General features: G+C 41.2%; 1 protein-coding gene across 4 annotated transcripts in view; it reads left to right on the forward strand.

Annotated features, from left to right (window-relative positions):
• The window catches only part of FYN (FYN proto-oncogene, Src family tyrosine kinase), a 176206-nt gene that overhangs the window by 51952 nt on the left and 106583 nt on the right, over positions 1-17671 (forward strand). For 3 of the 4 annotated variants that reach the window (XM_005883739.2, XM_014531344.1, XM_005883732.2), the window contains one exon: positions 14789-14858. The exons of the other annotated variant lie outside the window; for it this stretch is intronic. The gene's annotated coding sequence lies outside the window, so the exon portion shown is untranslated. The remainder of the gene's footprint in view (positions 1-14788; positions 14859-17671) is intronic. 4 annotated transcript variants of the gene reach the window in all.

The raw sequence follows: 17671 nt of genomic DNA on the forward strand, positions 1-17671 counted from the left end.
CCATATCTTCAGAAAAAAAATCACTTCTACTGTCGTGGTAAACAACCTGTTTCCCTATTTATAATGGTCTGGCCCTCTAGCAACTTCAGTGCAAAATTATAGCTAATTTGCCTACAAACGTCAGGTGGTCATAATAATCTGGCCACTCAGTGTATATAACATTATCAAAATTTTCCCCACTTGCCAGTGTAGTCAGAGGCCTCTGGCAAGTCAAAGATGCACAGTAGAACTACTATATGCATACTATTCTTTAATTTAAACATATTTTAAATAGTTTATATTTTTTCCTGACTTGAAAATATGCACTCATTATAGAATATTTGGTGAGCTATAAAGAAGAAAATAAAAATATCTCTTAATCACACCATATTGAGCTAGCAATGTTAAGATGTATTTATTTTTCCTCTCTTGTGTGGAGGATGCATATCATATACAAAGGAGAGAGAGAAACATCAGTGATGAGAGATAATCATTGATCGGCTGTCTCCTGCATGGCCCCTACTAGGGATCAAGTCTGCAACCCAGGCATGTACCCTGACTGGGGAATCAAACCCTTGACCTCCTGGTTCATAGGTCGACACTCAGTCACTGAGCCACACTAGCCAGGCTAAATTGTGATAATTGTTTAATGAATTACGTAGTGACTATGGAGTTTTCTATTGTATGAATAGACATCATTAATTTAACCATCCACCATGCTATTACTGTGTAATCAAATGTTCTCATATTTGATATTATAAATAACATGTAGTAAGCATTCTGGTATCAAATATTTGCTTCCTTCCCTGATTATTTCTTGAAGAAAGAATCAATAGACTTGACTAAGCAGGGTTGATTTCTTCTGAGGCCTCTCTCCCTGGCTGGTAGATGGTGTCTTTTCCATTCATTTTCACATGGTCTTTCCTCTGCACATGTCCTAACCTCCTCCTCTTGTAGGGACCCAAATCATATTGAATTCATGGCCCAGCGTAGGACTTCATTTTTCCTTAATTGCCTCTTTAAAGAACCTATCTTTAAATATAGTCACATTCTATGGTGCTGGGGTTAGGACTTCAATATATGAATGGTGAGAGGGACATAATTCAGTCCATAACCATCCCCTTGATATTTTTCTTCTACTTCATTAAAGAAAATGCTGGGCAACAACCAACTAAGTTGAATTTTGCGACCCACTAAATTGATTACCGGACCATAGATTGAAAGGCACTGCTTTAGTGGGCTGTATTAGTTTACCAGGTTAGTGTCAAATTGGCATCAGCCTTAGTACTTGCCTTTGACTCATCATATGTAGAGACAGTTCCAGAACAAAACATGTAGGGCAGAGTGAGAAAATCAGAGAGTATAACCTTCTGCAAATACATAGCAATTATCTTAATTAGGAGGTCAGCAAACATTTTCTGTAAGTGGCTGTAAGGCCATTGTATGGCTTTGCAGGCTGTCCAGTCTCTGCCGAGACAGCTCTGCTGTTGTATCGTGAGAGCGACCAGAGACAATATGTAAACAAATGGGTATGGCTGGGTTCCAATACAACTTCATTTATAGGCACTGATATTTGAATGTCTTATAATTTTCACATGTCACAAAATAGTATTTTAATTCTTTTTTCAACCATTTCAAAATGTAAAAACCATTCTTAGTTCATAGGCCATACAAAGACAGGCAGTGGGCCCACTCTGACCCAGAGACTGTAGTTTCCTTACCTCTGCTTTGGCTGGGTAGCAAAAAGGCTCTCAAAGAATTGGCCTGGACGATTTTCCTCAGTCCACATAAATTCTTATTTTCATGTTTGACTCTTGTGATTTATCTGTATTTTCTGTTGAGAAAATCCCTGTGGCCACTCATAATAAAATATTGCTTACAAAACAAATATTATTTTCTTACCAGAGAGAACTTTCCTCTTAAATGACCCACAGAATCATTGTCAGATGGTGAAGTTAGGAGTAGAATTAGCATCAGAAAGTCTGGACAATAACAGCAGAGTTTGAATCTAAGCAGTCTCCTTTGGGAACTTAACAGGGGAATGGAGTGGCCAAAGAAAGACTAGCTCAGCTCCAGGGCCCCGTCCCCATACTCTCCTCTCAAGGTGAGGAGGACTGAGGTTTCCTTCATGGGAACCCCGAAGCCTCCACAGTCCCTCACACACGGTTCCTTTCCCATCTCAGAATGTAGGCCACGGTGAGCTTGGCCCTCTCTCGCTTCCTGTGGGGGCTGCCTGCCATGCAGGATGCTGTATAAGTGCCCGGAGACAATCTTCCTACCAGAGGATCGGAGAGAACACAGCTGTCTGGGAAAGCCCTATCTGGCCATCTAGTTCCTGCGCTCCAAGGGATGAATTTCAGGAGTAGGTGCAGCAGTTGTGTGGAGCACACGTCAAATGATGATGGGCTCACCTCTGCACAGACTATGACCAGAAGCGGGAGAGGGCCTAGCATAAAGGCAGAGGTCCAGCTGCCCCCAAGACTGGGGGGACAGAATTCTCTCTCCATCAGTGTGATGCTGGGCCCTGAGGTAGGTCAGGACTCTACCTCGTGACCATGTGTATTTCACAGCGGGAATCTGAAGAGGCCAGAAATCGACAAAGGCAGGTATGGTGTCCTGGGAGTTATTTTCCGTGTTTCAGACTGCCAGGTGAAAACTATATTTATCCAGGACAAGGCTGCAGAGGCAAGCTCAACTGTTGTGGCTTCCATTTGCAGGAACGAGCAGATCTCACTTGTGACTCTGGAAGGGAAATCTTGAGTGCCTACTGTGCACCACAGAAAGAAAACACCTTTATCCCCAGGCCTTTCCCATCCAGGGATGCTGCAGGCTGTAAACCAAGGCCTTAAGGAAACATTTTTAATTGACATGAAAAATAAACGGACTTCAATATCCAAATTTTGCTTTAAAATGATTTGTGTTATTTTATTTCAAAACTGTTGGCTTCATACTGTCCTAACATCTCATAATAAAATAGTTTTGGCATGACAGTCATCTTAAGTGAATAAAAAACACAATTAAATGAAATGGCACTTATAAGCTTTTAGCAAAGCAAATTTTTGAATTATCTTGCAGAGATTAAATTGCTGTACTCTCTTGCTTTCAGTTCTTATAAGAGCTTTGTTTTGTCTCTGGTTTCACGGCATTAACCACTGCGATTTTTAAAAATTGAAGTATAATAATATTCATACAGAAAAGAGCACAAATTGTTAAGTGCACTGATAATGAATTTTTACAAAGTGAGTACTCTCCCCTGTAGCCAGCAGCCAGATGGAGAAAGAACATCACCCAAACACCAGAAGCCCCTTAGACCTTTTCCCAGTCCCTAACCACCCTACTCCTACCAGAGGTAACTAATAGCATGATTTCTAACATAGGTTGGTTTTGTCTATTTTTATAAATAAAATCTTCAGTATATACTGTTGTGTCTCTTTTCATATTATATTTGGATGATTAATTCATGTTGTTACGAGTTGTAATTTGTCCATTTTCATTGCTGTGTCATGTATTGTATAACTAACTATACCAAAATTTGTCTAACCCTTCCATTGTACATGGGCTTTTGGGTCATTTCCAATTAAGTCTATTACAGATAGTATGACCAGGAACTTTCTTATACACGTCAGTGGGTGAGCATCTGTAACATTTCTGTAGGATAGATTTCTCAATGTGAGATCTTGGGTCAGGGGATATGGGTATGTTAGGCTTTAATAGATACTGCCAATTTTCCAAAGTGTCTTTATCGATCTACACTCTCACCAGCACTGTATGAGAGTTCCAGTCACTCCATATCCTTACCAGCACTGTGGGTTTTGTCTCTGTCATTTCAGCTAATATGGTAGGTGTTTATTGATAATGCATTGTCATTTTAACTTTTCTTTGATGACTAAACTAGAGCATCTTTTTCTCTGTTTATTGGCCATTAGGATTTTCTTTTTTGAAAAATTTCTTCTCAGGTATTTGCCCGTTTCTTTATTGGATTGTTGCCCTTACCTTAAGGATTTGTAGGAGATTTTGCTGGATAAATGTATTGCAATTATCTTCTCCGCTATGTGACCTACCTTTCACTTCTATTGATGTCATTTGATAAAGACATTCTTCATTTCCTTCATGGTTAACATTTTCTTGTGTTCAATTCTTTAAAAATCTGTATTTTTGCAAGGTTTGAAGATATTCTCTATGTTTTCTTCTAAAAGTATTATTATTTTACTTTGCATATTGAGTTCTATCATTCATGTGGAATTGATTTTTGCATAGTGAAGGTAGAGATTAAGATTCATTTCTTATATGGAAACCCAGTCTCTTCATTTCTTAGGGTGGCCATAACAAAGTACCAGAAACTGGGTGGCTTAAAACAATAGAAACGTGTTTTCTCACAGTTCTGAAGGCTAGAAGTACAAAATCCAGGTGTTAGCAGGGCGATGCTCCCTCTGAAGGCTCTAGAGCAGCGGTTCTCAACCTGTGGATCACGACCCCTTTGGGGGTCGAACGACCCTTTCATGGGGTTCGCCTAAGACCATCGGAAAACACATATATAATTACATATTGTTTTTGTGATTAATCACTATGCTTTAATTACGTTCAATTTGTAACAGTGAAATTGGGGGTAACCACAACATGAGGAACTGTATTAAAGGGTCGCGGCATTAGGAAGGTTGAGAACCACTGCTCTAGAGAAGAATGCTTCCTTGCCTCTTCAGCTTCTGGTGGTAGCGGGTAATCCTTGGTGTTCCTGGGCTTTGGGCTGCATTGCTCTGATCTCTGCCTCCGTTGTCACATGGTCTTCTTCCCCTCATGTCTGTCTGAGTCTCAATTTGCTGCTGCTTCTAAGGATACCAGTCATATTGGACTTAGGGCCCACTCTAATCCACTCTAACCTCATTTTAACTAATTACATCAGTAATGACCCTATTTCCAAATAAAATCATATTCTGAGGTACTTGGGGGTTAAAACTTGTATATATCTTTTGGGGGGACACAACTCAACCCACAACATAGTATTTATTGAACTTCAATGCCATCCATCACAAATTAGGAGGCTATCTCTCTAGGTCAAATGTTGGACCTTCTCTTTTGTTCTGTTGATCTATTTTACTATCCTTGCACAAATACACTGTCTTAGCATTATCATTTTATAATGAATCTTGACATTTGATAGACTAAGTCTTCCATCTTTGTTCTTACTCTTCAAGATTATATTGGCTTTTGTCACTTTGCATTTCTATATAAATTTTAGATTCTGCTTTTCAATTTTCAACACGAAAAAAATAACCTTTTTTCATTGAAATTCATTGAAGATGCAATTTTTGGGTAGAACTGACATCTTAAAAATATCGAGACTTCCAGTCCATCTACATGATATAACCCTCTATTTATTTAAGTCTTCTTTAATTTCTTTCAATAATGCTTTATAGATCTCAGTGTAAAGGTCTTACACAACTTTTGTTGGACTTATTCCTAGATACTTGATATTTCCTTTATGAAGATTTGTTTTAGATGAAGTAAAAAAGCAGAGGAAGAGAAGAAAATCTTGTATTGGGTTTACTACTTCACTTTATTAAGGAATTTTCCCAAGTTTACCAAGTTTACCAGGATTAAGATTGAAGTTGAGCTTTCACTAACTCTAAATAAGAGCTGGGTAGATGAATTATCACTTTAAAAATGTTTTGTGAGAGGAGGTGAAATGGTTTAAAATGTGGGGTCCTCAGAGGTGAATAAAATAGGTCCTTGGTAGAAAAAAAGGTAGAAGTGTTGGGTCTTCCACATTGCCACATGGAGAACTGCATGCAGGCTGGAGGAGATGTTAAGAGCAAGATGCAGATATTGGGTGGGGGAGGGGACTAAATCTGGGATTTTCAGTGTTCTTAGACTGTTAGGGTTCCCCAGAAGTGGGCCAGGAAGATGGCAAAGGTGGTAGTGTTTTGAGTCCTTTTTCCTTTAACCAGAGCTGTTATGTTCCACAGATATATAATATTTTGGAATTTAGCATACACCTTTGCAATGCATGCAGACGTGTGTATGCATGTCTGTCTGTCTCTGTGCGTGTGTGTGTGTGTGTGTGTGTGTGTGTGTGTGGTATATGTGAATGTGATTGCAAAATTACTTAAATACTACAAGACTACATATTCTTTAACTTTCCATTCAGCCTCAGGATTCTGGGATTCTAACATTGTAGCCCACTTCCACCCCAGGGGCTCTACACGCATCATTATTAACCTTGATCTTGGCCACATTGTGATACTGTGTGCATTTCATGGGCTTTCCCAGGAGCCACTACACAATGTCTATTTGGAGGGTCTTGAGAGTGTAATCAGGTTGGGAGAGAGCAGCTGCACCTGCATGGTAGCAAAGTAGCGTTTTAGACTCTGGATCGCAGATCCCTAGAAATAGCTTCATTACAAGGGCAAGTCAGAAGTAATTCAAGTATTCTACAAAAACAGAGTTGCTGTTTTATTTTACCTGCTGCATAACTGATGTGATCACTTGACAGAACTCATTGCCAGAAAGAAAAGACACGGTTATAAACATATATTTCATTCTCATTTATAGAAGCACAATCTTTTCTTTTTCTTCCTGACAATCAACTCATTATCCCAGTGGCATTTACTTCATTTATTTCTTCCCCAAATAAACTGGGCATCCTCAGCCTAAACGTTTAAGCATTATGTTGTTGTTGTGGTGGTGGTGGTTTTTGAGAAAGAGGAGGAAGAAAATTATATCACTCCTCTTTGGGGTTGATGGAGATTAAGAGGAGCAAGGAGGGCCTTAAAATTTCACCCAACCCCTCCAGCCACCCTTGTGACTCAGCCCAGCCATCTGTGCCAGTGAGCCCACAGTGTACCTGTCTCTAGCCTGCTTCAGAGCTGGCCTCTAGGGCGGGTGAGGATCAGCTCATTTGGTGGCTTGGTGGTGGCTTGCTCCTTGGTGAGCCTCTTGTTCTCTCTGGTCCTGGCAATAGCTGACAAGAAAGGAGCAGCTAGCCTTTTGCAGTTCGACCTTCCTACTCCCTTATGAGTGCTTCCCATGCTCATCTTTCTGTTCATCTCTCTTTCTCCTCTTTTCTTCTGCTCTTTACTCCACCTCCAGCAAATAATAAAGGAAACAACCACCACAAACTTATTTGAGTCTCCCCACCTTGTTGGCGTGAAGCCAGAAGGATTAGAGCAGGGGTCCTCAAACTACGGCCCGCGGGCCACATGCAAATACAAATATTGTATTTGTTCCTGTTTTGTTTTTTTACTTCAAAATAAGATATGTGCAGTGTGCATAGGAATTTGTTCATAGTTTTTTTTTTTTTTAACTATAGTCCGGCCCTCCAACGGTCTGAGGGACAGTGAACTGGCCCCCTGTTTAAAAAGTTTGAGGACCCCTGGATTAGAGTCTCTGCAGACAAGGGAAGCAGATGGGTCAGTGATGCCTCCTCAGAGCCTCCCACCCTCTCTCCCATGAGGAGGGAAGGTCACAGTCAGTCATAAAGTAGGCTTGGTTTCCTAGGGAACCCTGTGTTTTCTTGCGATTGGCGATTGGACTTTGTGCACTTGCTTGTTTAATGTATTTTCCCACCACTTGGAACACTTTAATTTTTCAGACAATTGACTTCGGTCTTGCAGAGAATATTGTGGCATAAATGGAATCAGGACTATATTTTAATAAAATCTGTTATTTCTAACACAAGCTGCCCATCTTGTATCTCACATTGCACAGAACACCTGTAGTCACAGAAGAGCTCTTGAGGGGAGGGGAAGTCATTCTTTCTGCCCCTCGCACCTCCCCCCCAATTCTCTGCTTTTGAAAATAAGACTCACACAGCTGTTCCCTAGCAGATGGATCTCCAAGTGTGTGCTGGCTTTATCTTTAGCCTGCACAGGTGAGGGGGGGGATTTGGAATCCCCATTGCAAAACTTATATAATTTAGTTGAATGCAACAAAATGACTAGAAGTGCTCCCTCTGTGCAAGGTGCCAATGGTTGAGAGACTAATGTAGAGTACGTTCCTGCCCTCCGGGAGCTGGCCCTTTCCCTTGAAGCAGATGGTACTATAAGTCCGATAGTAGATTAATTCCTGTGCAGAAAATTGGACAGGAACTTTAGGGAAGGATTTATATTAGAGTTGGGTGTGCGGAACAGGTTGGCTCTCCTATCTTGCAGGTGGAAGTAAGTGCTTTGGTGAGGCTGGGCATGAGGGAGGAAGAAGAAATGGAAGATAAGGCTGAGGTGGGATTGGAACGATGGTGGGTGGCTCTGAGGGCAAAGCTGAAGAGTTAGAGTTTGTGTAAGTCCTTGGTTTTTCTAGTAGTGTCACCAAGCCCGGAGGTCTTGAGAAGGTGGCTCAGAGGTACTGCAGGGGCAGAGGTCCAGCAGCTCCTTTCTTCTCCATTTTGTATACTGGGGTATTCCCTTTCTTTTAAAGAGAGTTCCACTTAAATAAAAAACAAACTGAAACCTATTGGTATATGCCAAAGAGAACCATTCGTTTATTCAATTAGTCAGTCAACAAATATTATTGGGTATCTCCTACATACCTAGCCCTGTACTAGGTTCTGCTGAAAAAGTATTAAAGCAGCGGTTCTCAACCTGTGGGTCGCGACCCCTTTGGGGGTCGAATGACCCTTTCACAGGGGTCGCCTAAGACCATCGGAAAACACATATATAAACAGTGGTTCTCAACCTTCCTAATGCCGCAACCCTTTAATACAGTTCCTCATGTTGTGGTGACCCCCAAACATAAAATTATTTTCGTTGCTACTTCATAACTGTAATTTTGCTACTGTTATGAATCGTAATGTAAATATCTGATATGCAGGATGTATTTTCATTGTTACAAATTGAACATAATTAAAGCATAGTGATTAATCACAAAAACAATATGTAATTATATATGTGTTTTCCGATGGTCTTAGGCGACCCCTGTGAAAGGGTCGTTCGACCCCCAAAGGGGTCGCAACCCACAGGTTGGCGACCCACAGGTTGAGAACCGCTGTATTAAAGGTTTTGAACTAATCGGTCACATGTTAGCAAGAGCCACTGAGTCAGCAGCCTGAGTTATAACCCTGCCTCTGCTGCCCACTAATCATAAGACCTTAGGCAAGTTTTCTGGCCTCAGTGGGACCAGTTTCTCACCCGGAAATATTCAGGGCTGGGCTGGTAAGTCATTCTCAGCTGAGACCTTCTAGAACTCACATGACCAGTGCTGTAATCCAGAGCATTCATTTGTGTCAATAGAGGGAGTAAAGGAGAGAACTGAATCAGGCCAGTTAGAGGGTGATGGCAGGAAATTCTGTGAAACATCTTAAGACTCTGTGTGAGGCCTTTAACTTCTTCATTCAACAAACATGTAATACTCAGTGCCAGCCACTGTGCTAAGCATTGGGAATAGAGCAGTGACCAAATCAAGGTGCTCGTCCTCAGGGTACTTTCTATCTAGGGGCAGCAGAGGAACTGGGAGTGTGGGCAATAGATCTAGGGATGGTTTGAAACTCATGACAAGGAATGATGGTTGGAGCTGTGACAGTGTATGAGGTACCAAGGAAGATAAAGCAAAAAGGTTTGGAGAGAAAAAGAGACCTTAGATAATAGAATTTAAGGAATATTCTGTAGAAAACCAACTAACGTCCACTCCATGATAGCACATTCTTCATCGAGCCAACACAAGCCCATCCCCCAAAATATCCTGTTGTGGCTGAGAAGCCATGACTCACTAAAGAGATTATGTCCATTTAGACACCAGTTTTCCTTGATGACATCACTCCTATATATGAAGCAAAATTACACCAAAGCCATATACGGTTTTATATAATAGTAGGTCTATTTAGTTTCCCTTAGATAGGTCTTTAATAAGTACCAATGATGTGTAAAAATGGTATGGGTGGTTACCTAAACTGCTAGCCCCTCAAATCTTTTAGATCAGCTGACTCTCTCTCTCTCTCTCTTTTTTTTTTCCTTTTCCCCAAGTTTTTGGAGTGGATCCAGAACAGATTCTGAGAGCCTCAAGCTTTTCGTTATTTACCCTCCAGTAATTACATGTCACAGGTTGTCTTCCCTATTAGAGTGTGAGGCTGAGCAATTAGTCTCCCATTGTCTTTGCAGGAAATGACATCCATGTGACTTCTGGGGAAGGCAATTGTTGATCACTCTGGTTAAAATAATGTGGAAAGTGTTCAGCACTTTGTCTGGTTGATAATTTAGACTGGCCAGTTTGGAAAACTTTTGGAAATGGGCAAAGTAAACAATGGTTGTCAGAACCGGAAATACTAACTGGGTCAGTTCCCCCAACAAAAACAAGGCTCTAAACTGTCGCTCTGGTCCCTCGATGCACTGACTTGTCTGAACTCTTCAGCATGTGGCTGAGCCCAGTGCCTGGGCATTCTGTTCTCTTAATAATGCTTTATTTTGGGGTGTTTTCCAGCTCTAGATCATTGAAAACTCCACTCCAGGAGGCCTGAACCATAAGAAATTTACTGGCAGTTGGGTGATTCCACAGACTTCAGGGTTGACCTAATGCAGTGGTTCCCAAACTTATTTGGCCTACCGCCCCTTTCCAGAAAAAATATTACTCAGCGCCCCCTGGAAATTAATTTTTTAAAAAATTTTAATAGCAATTAAACAGAAAGATATATGTATTAATGTTTCTACCTTTTTCGTAAAATATAGTAAAGAAAGGTGTAAATTAGAAACATTGAAGTTTGAAATTATGAAACTATTTATTGAACTCAGAATAGAAAGGTAATACAAAAAAAGTTAAAACAAATGCACCTGTGGCCATCACCGCCCCCCCTGGATCGCTGCAGCGCCCACCAGGGGGCGATAGCGCCCACTTTGGGAATCAATGACCTAATGCAATCAGCCCTACTATGCTTCCCTGTGGTTTTTCTGTCTCTGCCCTTCCTCTTTAGATGGGAGAAAGGTAGCTGTGGAAGTCCTAGGTGTCACATCCCACACAACAGTCAGAGGAGGGAATTTCTCCCAGAAGAATGAGGAGATGCTCCTGAAAAAACTTTTTCACATCTCATTGTCCTGAATTGGGTCACATGCCAATTCTTAAACCCATCACTGGAAAGGGGTTTCCCTTAGATCAGTGAATCTCAAACGTTAGTGTGCACACAGATGAAATGGGGATCTTGTAAAATAGGTTATGATTCAGTAGGTTTGGGGTGGGGCCTCAGAACTGACGTTTCTCAGATGGTCCCAGGTGATGCTGATGTTTCTTGTTGGCACACTATACAGCCTTCGACTACTCAGGTCCCCACCCTCCAGCTGGGGTTGCTGTCACCTGTCCATGAAACACTGTGCCTGAAGGAATATGGAGCATCTGTTAGGAAAAGGAAGAGAGAATGGCCCCATGCACATGGGAATTGTATTCAAGAAAACTTGTTCTGTTCTCAGTGTGTATTGAGAATGTTCCCTTTAAACCGGGAGCCACACAGTAGTCTACGATATGTATTAAAAGCAAATAGTACATACAGTGCAATGTGTTGTGTGGGAGCCCCTTTAAACATCTTATTATTTATTTATGAGGATGAATACATCATAATTCCTGAAACAGAAGGTAAAGCAGTCATGCTACCCTCTCCATTATCATTTTTATTTAGTACCACATATCTAGTGTGTCTCAAAAGGAACAAATTCAAATGAAATGCATTTAAATGTCTTTAAGAATAAAACTGTGTGCCAAGTCCAGCCTTTGTTCTCTGAATGGAGATCTCATTAGTCTTGGTTACTGGGATGGGAGACTACACCCCACTTATCATAAGAGTCACTTGACATGATGTAGGGTTTGAAAATGCTGCCAGTGGTGAATTTCTGCCAAAGCAAATGGTCACAGTGCCCTTATGAACGGTTTCAGTGGAGACTATCATTATTCTCTCTTCATTTGAAAAGGATGAACTAGTCTGTTATATTTTTGTTTTTCTTGGCAAAAACACACAGGAGTCCTGAGCTGCAGCTATTTAGGAAAAAAGCTGATAGACTGAAGAACTGATATCTATCATGAGGTTGATCCATTATAGACTCAGTGGAGTTCACAGTGAACTATTCAGCCAGGTGCTTAGTAGACAATGCTGAGATAGGCACTTTGGTGGGGTTGTCATCTCCAACCTCATATGCAAAGACAGCATCACTCAGGAGAGGAGATGGAATTTCACTGCTCCATCTACTGGAACCGCCTACCCTGGAACCAGGGGCTCACATACTAGTATGTGAGACCAATGGGAAGCCATGGCAACTCTTAACTGGCCCTGCCTACCTGACTCATAAAGGCACCTGTACTTAGGAAATCACCAGCTACTTTTGTCTTTGCAAAGGCCTGAAAGGTTGAGAGATTCTCAAACTAGCCCAGGAAAACTGCTAGACTTGGAGCTCCACAAAGGCAGGAATTGTGCATCAGACAGGCAGCCCCTGTATCAGAAGAATGATTGAAGAGCTGGTCTGTTCCCAGATCTGTCAGTCAGCAGCACTGACTAAGCATTTACTCTCTAAAGAGGAAAAGTAAAGGACGAGAGCATTTTGTTGCCTAATTCCAGCACGTTATACTCTAAACATGGAATGTTTAGGTGCCCCATCTACATATTTAGGACCTCCTATACTGCCAAAGAGAGATAAGATAATATTAATATTAGCTGAGTCTGTGTAGCATAAGCAAGATTGCACTGTTATTCACAGGTTAATTCAAGCAGTGCTGCCTAATGCCTTCCTACTGTGCCTGCTGTGAGGCCACGCATTGTTAGCCATGAGAGGAATTAAAAAATGGAAAAGCATAGGGCCTTCCCTTATACCTTAAAAGACTTACAACTTGAAAAGTAGGAAACAGTAAGTACATTTAAAGTATATCAATAATACAAAATTTTTAAAAAGAGAAAAACAAAGAGGGTAAGGTAATATCAAATTGGGAAAATCAAGATAGAAAGAGCTCAAGAAGATGAACATTTGGCTAAGCCTTAAAGTCAGGATGCTTGACCTGAGTCCATGGATGGAATTCAGGGGGTCTGTGAACTTGGATGGGGAAAAATTGTCTCTTTATTTTCATTAACTCTTTCACTGAAATCTAACATTTTCTTCTATTATGAAAGTGGCATTACTATTTGTTTCCAATAGAAATTATGAGTATTTTCATATTACATTATACTTAAAGATATCCTGAAATATCACCCCAACAGTACTTCAAAATTAGCTGTTATTAGACTTTTACTGGAATTTATTTAAACATCAAAAGAAGCACATAACAATTTTGATAACTGTATATCAACATACTTCTTTGCATTTCATGTGCTAATTTCAAGCATTTAGAAACATTATTCTGAGAAACGTATCTCTAGATCGTTAGGGCACAGAAAGTTACCATCCCTGCCTTAGGGAGTGAATGGCTGGGCCTCCTACCAGCACGCATGGGACAGAAGACATTCGGGGAACTAGGGAACTGGCATGCCAAAAGGCTCAGGCGGGGACAGGTGACTGGATGCCAAAGGATTTGGTGGGGAGATGTGGAGATAAAGCCGAGGTGAGCTGCGGCACTGGGCTAACACACTGTCACAGATAAAGGTGCAGGTGACAGGAAGCAGTGGAAGGTGTTTCCACTGAGGCCTTACGTGGTGTTTAGGAAGGGTGCTTTGCAGAACCAGGAGTGTGGGATTGGAAGGGAAGAAATAGGAGGCCAGTGATCAGTTTCTGCCAGGACTAATGCCAACCAGAGAGAGCAGAGTGTAACCCCAGCGTGAGAATGGGGAGGCCTTGAGTGCAGCACGCCTGGGGCCTGGAAGGGCAGGCTTAGGCCAGGGTTTACCGTGAAGATGAGGAAGGCCACGGTAGTTTTCAGGCCTGTGTGACTAGGAGAATGAAAATCGGTCTTCACATTCACCCGAATTTACTGTGGACCAGGTGCTGTTTTAAGCCTTTCTATGTCATTTAATGTCATTCAATTTATATCATTTAATCCTCATAACAACCCTGGGAGGTCAGTATGATGATTCCTATTTTTCATAATAAAATGAAGTCTAGAAAAGAAAGATCAGGTTTCACATCCAGTAAAGGAGACAGGAATGTGTTACTGAAAGAAATAGGAAAGAGGAATTGGCTTGGGGAGAAAATATAGTTGAAATATCAACTTTGGATATTTTTGCATTCAATTCTTTTAAAAGGCTAAACATTCAAATAAAGTATTTATAAGCATAGTTTCTGGCTTGCTTCGTTGTCCAGATTTTTATTTATTTGTTACTAGAGGCTCAATGAACGAAAATCATGCAAGGGTAGGCCTTCGCAGCCCCAGCTGCCTCATGGCCCTGCCCCCCGCCCAATGGTCATTCCGGAAGGTCGTCTGCTATCTGGTCTAATTAGCATATTAGCTCTTGATTATATAGGATTATATAGGACAGTGATGGCGAACCTATGACACGCGTGTCAGAGGTGACACGCGAACTCATTTTTTTGGTTGATTTTTCTTTGTTAAATGGCATTTAAATATACAAAATAAATATAAAAAATATAAATCTTTGTTTTACTGTGGTTGCAAAGATCAAAAAATTTCTATATGTGACACGTCACCAGAGTTAAGTTAGGGTTTTTCAAAATGCTGACACGCCGAGCTCAAAAGGTTCGCCATCACTGATATAGGATTATATAGGATAATGCTGCATTAATTTGTAGGTTAGTTTTATCTTCCTGTGAAAACAAAAAGGAATCTGACAGTAAGAGTTTGGTACATTGATGAGAGCCCAAAACAGGAAGACGTGTGGTATCCAGGAGAAAAACACAATATTTACATATATTAAATTATGTCTTTAATGATGCATCTATCCTTCTGTTATGGTATTGTTTTTCAGGACCACCCCAGCAGCGGTATTAGAAGACATGTGGTGTATATAAAGTTTGTGATAGTTGGGGGAAATTTTGGTAAGTGTCACTGCATTGTTTTCTAATACCCTTTTTTTGTAAAATGGTGCTCACAAAGGGAAGCCATTGTCTTGTTCTGTGCATTTTAAATCTGCACTAAACTCAGACAAAATGCAGTTTTATAATTAAATGTGACATTCAGTTGGTGTTTTCTGACAGTATGACTTTTTTCCTTGTTATTGCTGATGTTATTAACATGGGATTTTCTAAGATGTAATGAGGAGTCTAGGTTTAGGGAAGCTTCTGGATGCAGGGTAAGGAATACCCTTGACAGTTTAGCTTATGTTCTAAGCCACCTGTAGAATACAAGAGTAATAAACTTGCAGACCAAAAGAGTGAAATAAAATAAAAAGTCTAAAGCAGAGAGATCCTTATGGCCTCTAGGTTGAAATGAGAGAGAACAGGCAATTGGCTGCTTGGGGAATCCAGCATGCCTGGGAGCCAGCCTACAAAACAAGCATAGTAGAGGCCTGAGAGACCAAGACATTAAGTTCAGCAACCACCCAGAAGACCTTGCTAGCAATAATAAACAGTTCTACACTGACTGGTAGTTACATAACCTCTTTGGGCCTTAGTTTCCTCGTCTGTAAAACGAGGCTTATAATATTACCTACCTCATAAAGTGGTTGTGAGAATAAAAGGAGCTAGATAGGGCTGTAACATAGTAGATGCTCAATAAAGCAGTTATTCTTGATAACAGAACAGGCTTGTTTGGAAACTGGACATTTGTCATTGAGGTCAAGCCAGCCAAAGGTGTTCATATCTCCCAGTGGAAGGGCTACTGGGGATGGGTTGGTCACGCCCCATTTGCTGTCACAGGGCACATCAGATTTGGTCACCACAGTCCCTCCTTCGTAACAAGCTGTGGGAACCCCTGAGACATTTGTCTTTAACCCTGTTGATCCATTCTTAGACAAACTTGGCTAATTTAACTTCCCTTCCTGCCACCTTTAGAGCCAAGTGTGGTCACATTGTGTGAGCTTGGTTCAGTTTTGGAGTTAATGTTTTTTTAAACCAAAATACCAAGAAGAAAAGGAAGGGTTGGGAGTAGATGGTATCCTTGGTTTGGACCTCAATTGCCACATTCAGGCTTTCATTTCCAAACCTGTCTTGATTTTTTGTTGTTGTTTTGTCTATGCTTATTATGTAGCTTTCATAGAGATCCAATTATTGGGCCAATTTTATTGAGCTTTGACTAAAAGAATATGGCTTTGGGGTGGGCCTTTACCTGTGATTGGGGAAAATCAACCGTATCACTGCCGATGGGTGATGTTTAAGATCGGGTGTCCAGTTTCACGGAACCAGAGGGATGGACCCGGCCTCGGGGTTTGTCTGGCCCAATCTCCCACCAGCTGAACAAGTCTCTTCCACAGTATCCAGTAGAGGAAGTTCACATTCTCTCAGAGATGAGCTTGCTATTTGCCCCAAGCCATTTGCTCCAATTTAAAAAACAATTGGGGCATAGGGAAATTTTAAGGGATGAGGAAAATTGTTCTTGATTTTTATTGTGATGGTATTTATGCAACTATATGAGTTTGTGAAAACTTACAGAACTGTACGATTAAAGGGCTGAATTTTACTGTATGTTAATTAAACCTTAACTTTTAAAATGGGGGAAAAAACACAAGCAGGTAGACAAATACCTGGGCATTTGGCTCAAATTGTTAAAATACTAGTAGAAAGAGGGAAGGTGGGTGGGAGGGGAAGGGATCCAGTCCTTCTATGGACTACAGTGTGCACTCCATGGGACAGAGACTGGGTCTTCGTCCGTCCTGTCGCCTCAGTGCCTGGGCAGTGCCTGGCCCCTGGAAGGCCTGTGGTAAGCATCTACTGAATTACCTACCATTCTTATCACTTTCTAAGCAGACGGAAACAAGTCCACCCACTTTCCCACACCAGCCCACCAGATATTTAAGGACAATCTCCTTCCTCATTTGCCTTTTCTTCTCAGCTGAACCTCCCACCTCCCATTCATTGGCTCTTTGTCTTCTGAAGCTATTTTCCTATCTCTCCCCACCCTGCAACTCTCCTTGAGGAAGCACCTGCTTTACCATGTGCTTGCTTACACCTGGCCCAGCTTTAAAACCCTGCCCCTGGAGTGGGCTGACCCTGGAGTTCAGTGGGCCATTGATTCTGTAGGTGATGTTAATAGACCCCCAACCCTAATCCTCTTCTTTCATAATCAGTCCTGAGTGCCTGGTAAGTATCTTAAGAGTAGTCTTCTAAGAATGGAGCACCTAAAAGGGGCGGGGGGCTAGCAATCCAGGATATCGGATAGCAGAGTTATCCTATTAAATGACTGAAATGAAGCCAGGCCACCCTTATTTTGAGGCAGTAGTGCTGTTTATAAATCTCTCAGGTAGTAATGTATCATAGATCCTGATTCTTCATTATGAGTCATAGGAAGTTTGAAATTCTTAAAACTAAAACTTGTGGATGCCTTGAAAAATCTAGATTTCCTTTTCTTGGCCATGCCGGGGGAGGTTTCTAAATACATAAAGAGGACAGTGGTTCTCAATCCAGGTCAATTTTGTCCTCCCAGAGGACATATGGCAATGTCTGAAGACATGTTTTATTGTTACAACTGGGGAAGAAAGGGTGTGTGCTACTGGCTTCTAGTGGGTGGAGGCCAGGGAGGCTGCTAAATATCCTACAATGGGAAGGACAGCGCCGCACACACAGAGTGATCCAGCTCAAAATAACAATCATCCCAAGGCTGAGAAACCTGATATAGAAGTAACAAAAAAACTTAATGTCTAAAGTACTCATTATTTTGAAGGTTTAAATTTAAAAATATTTTGATAATTATTTTT

The sequence above is a fragment of the Myotis brandtii genome, unplaced genomic scaffold, assembly GCF_000412655.1.
Source record: "Myotis brandtii unplaced genomic scaffold, ASM41265v1 scaffold8, whole genome shotgun sequence".
NCBI lineage: Eukaryota > Metazoa > Chordata > Mammalia > Chiroptera > Vespertilionidae > Myotis > Myotis brandtii.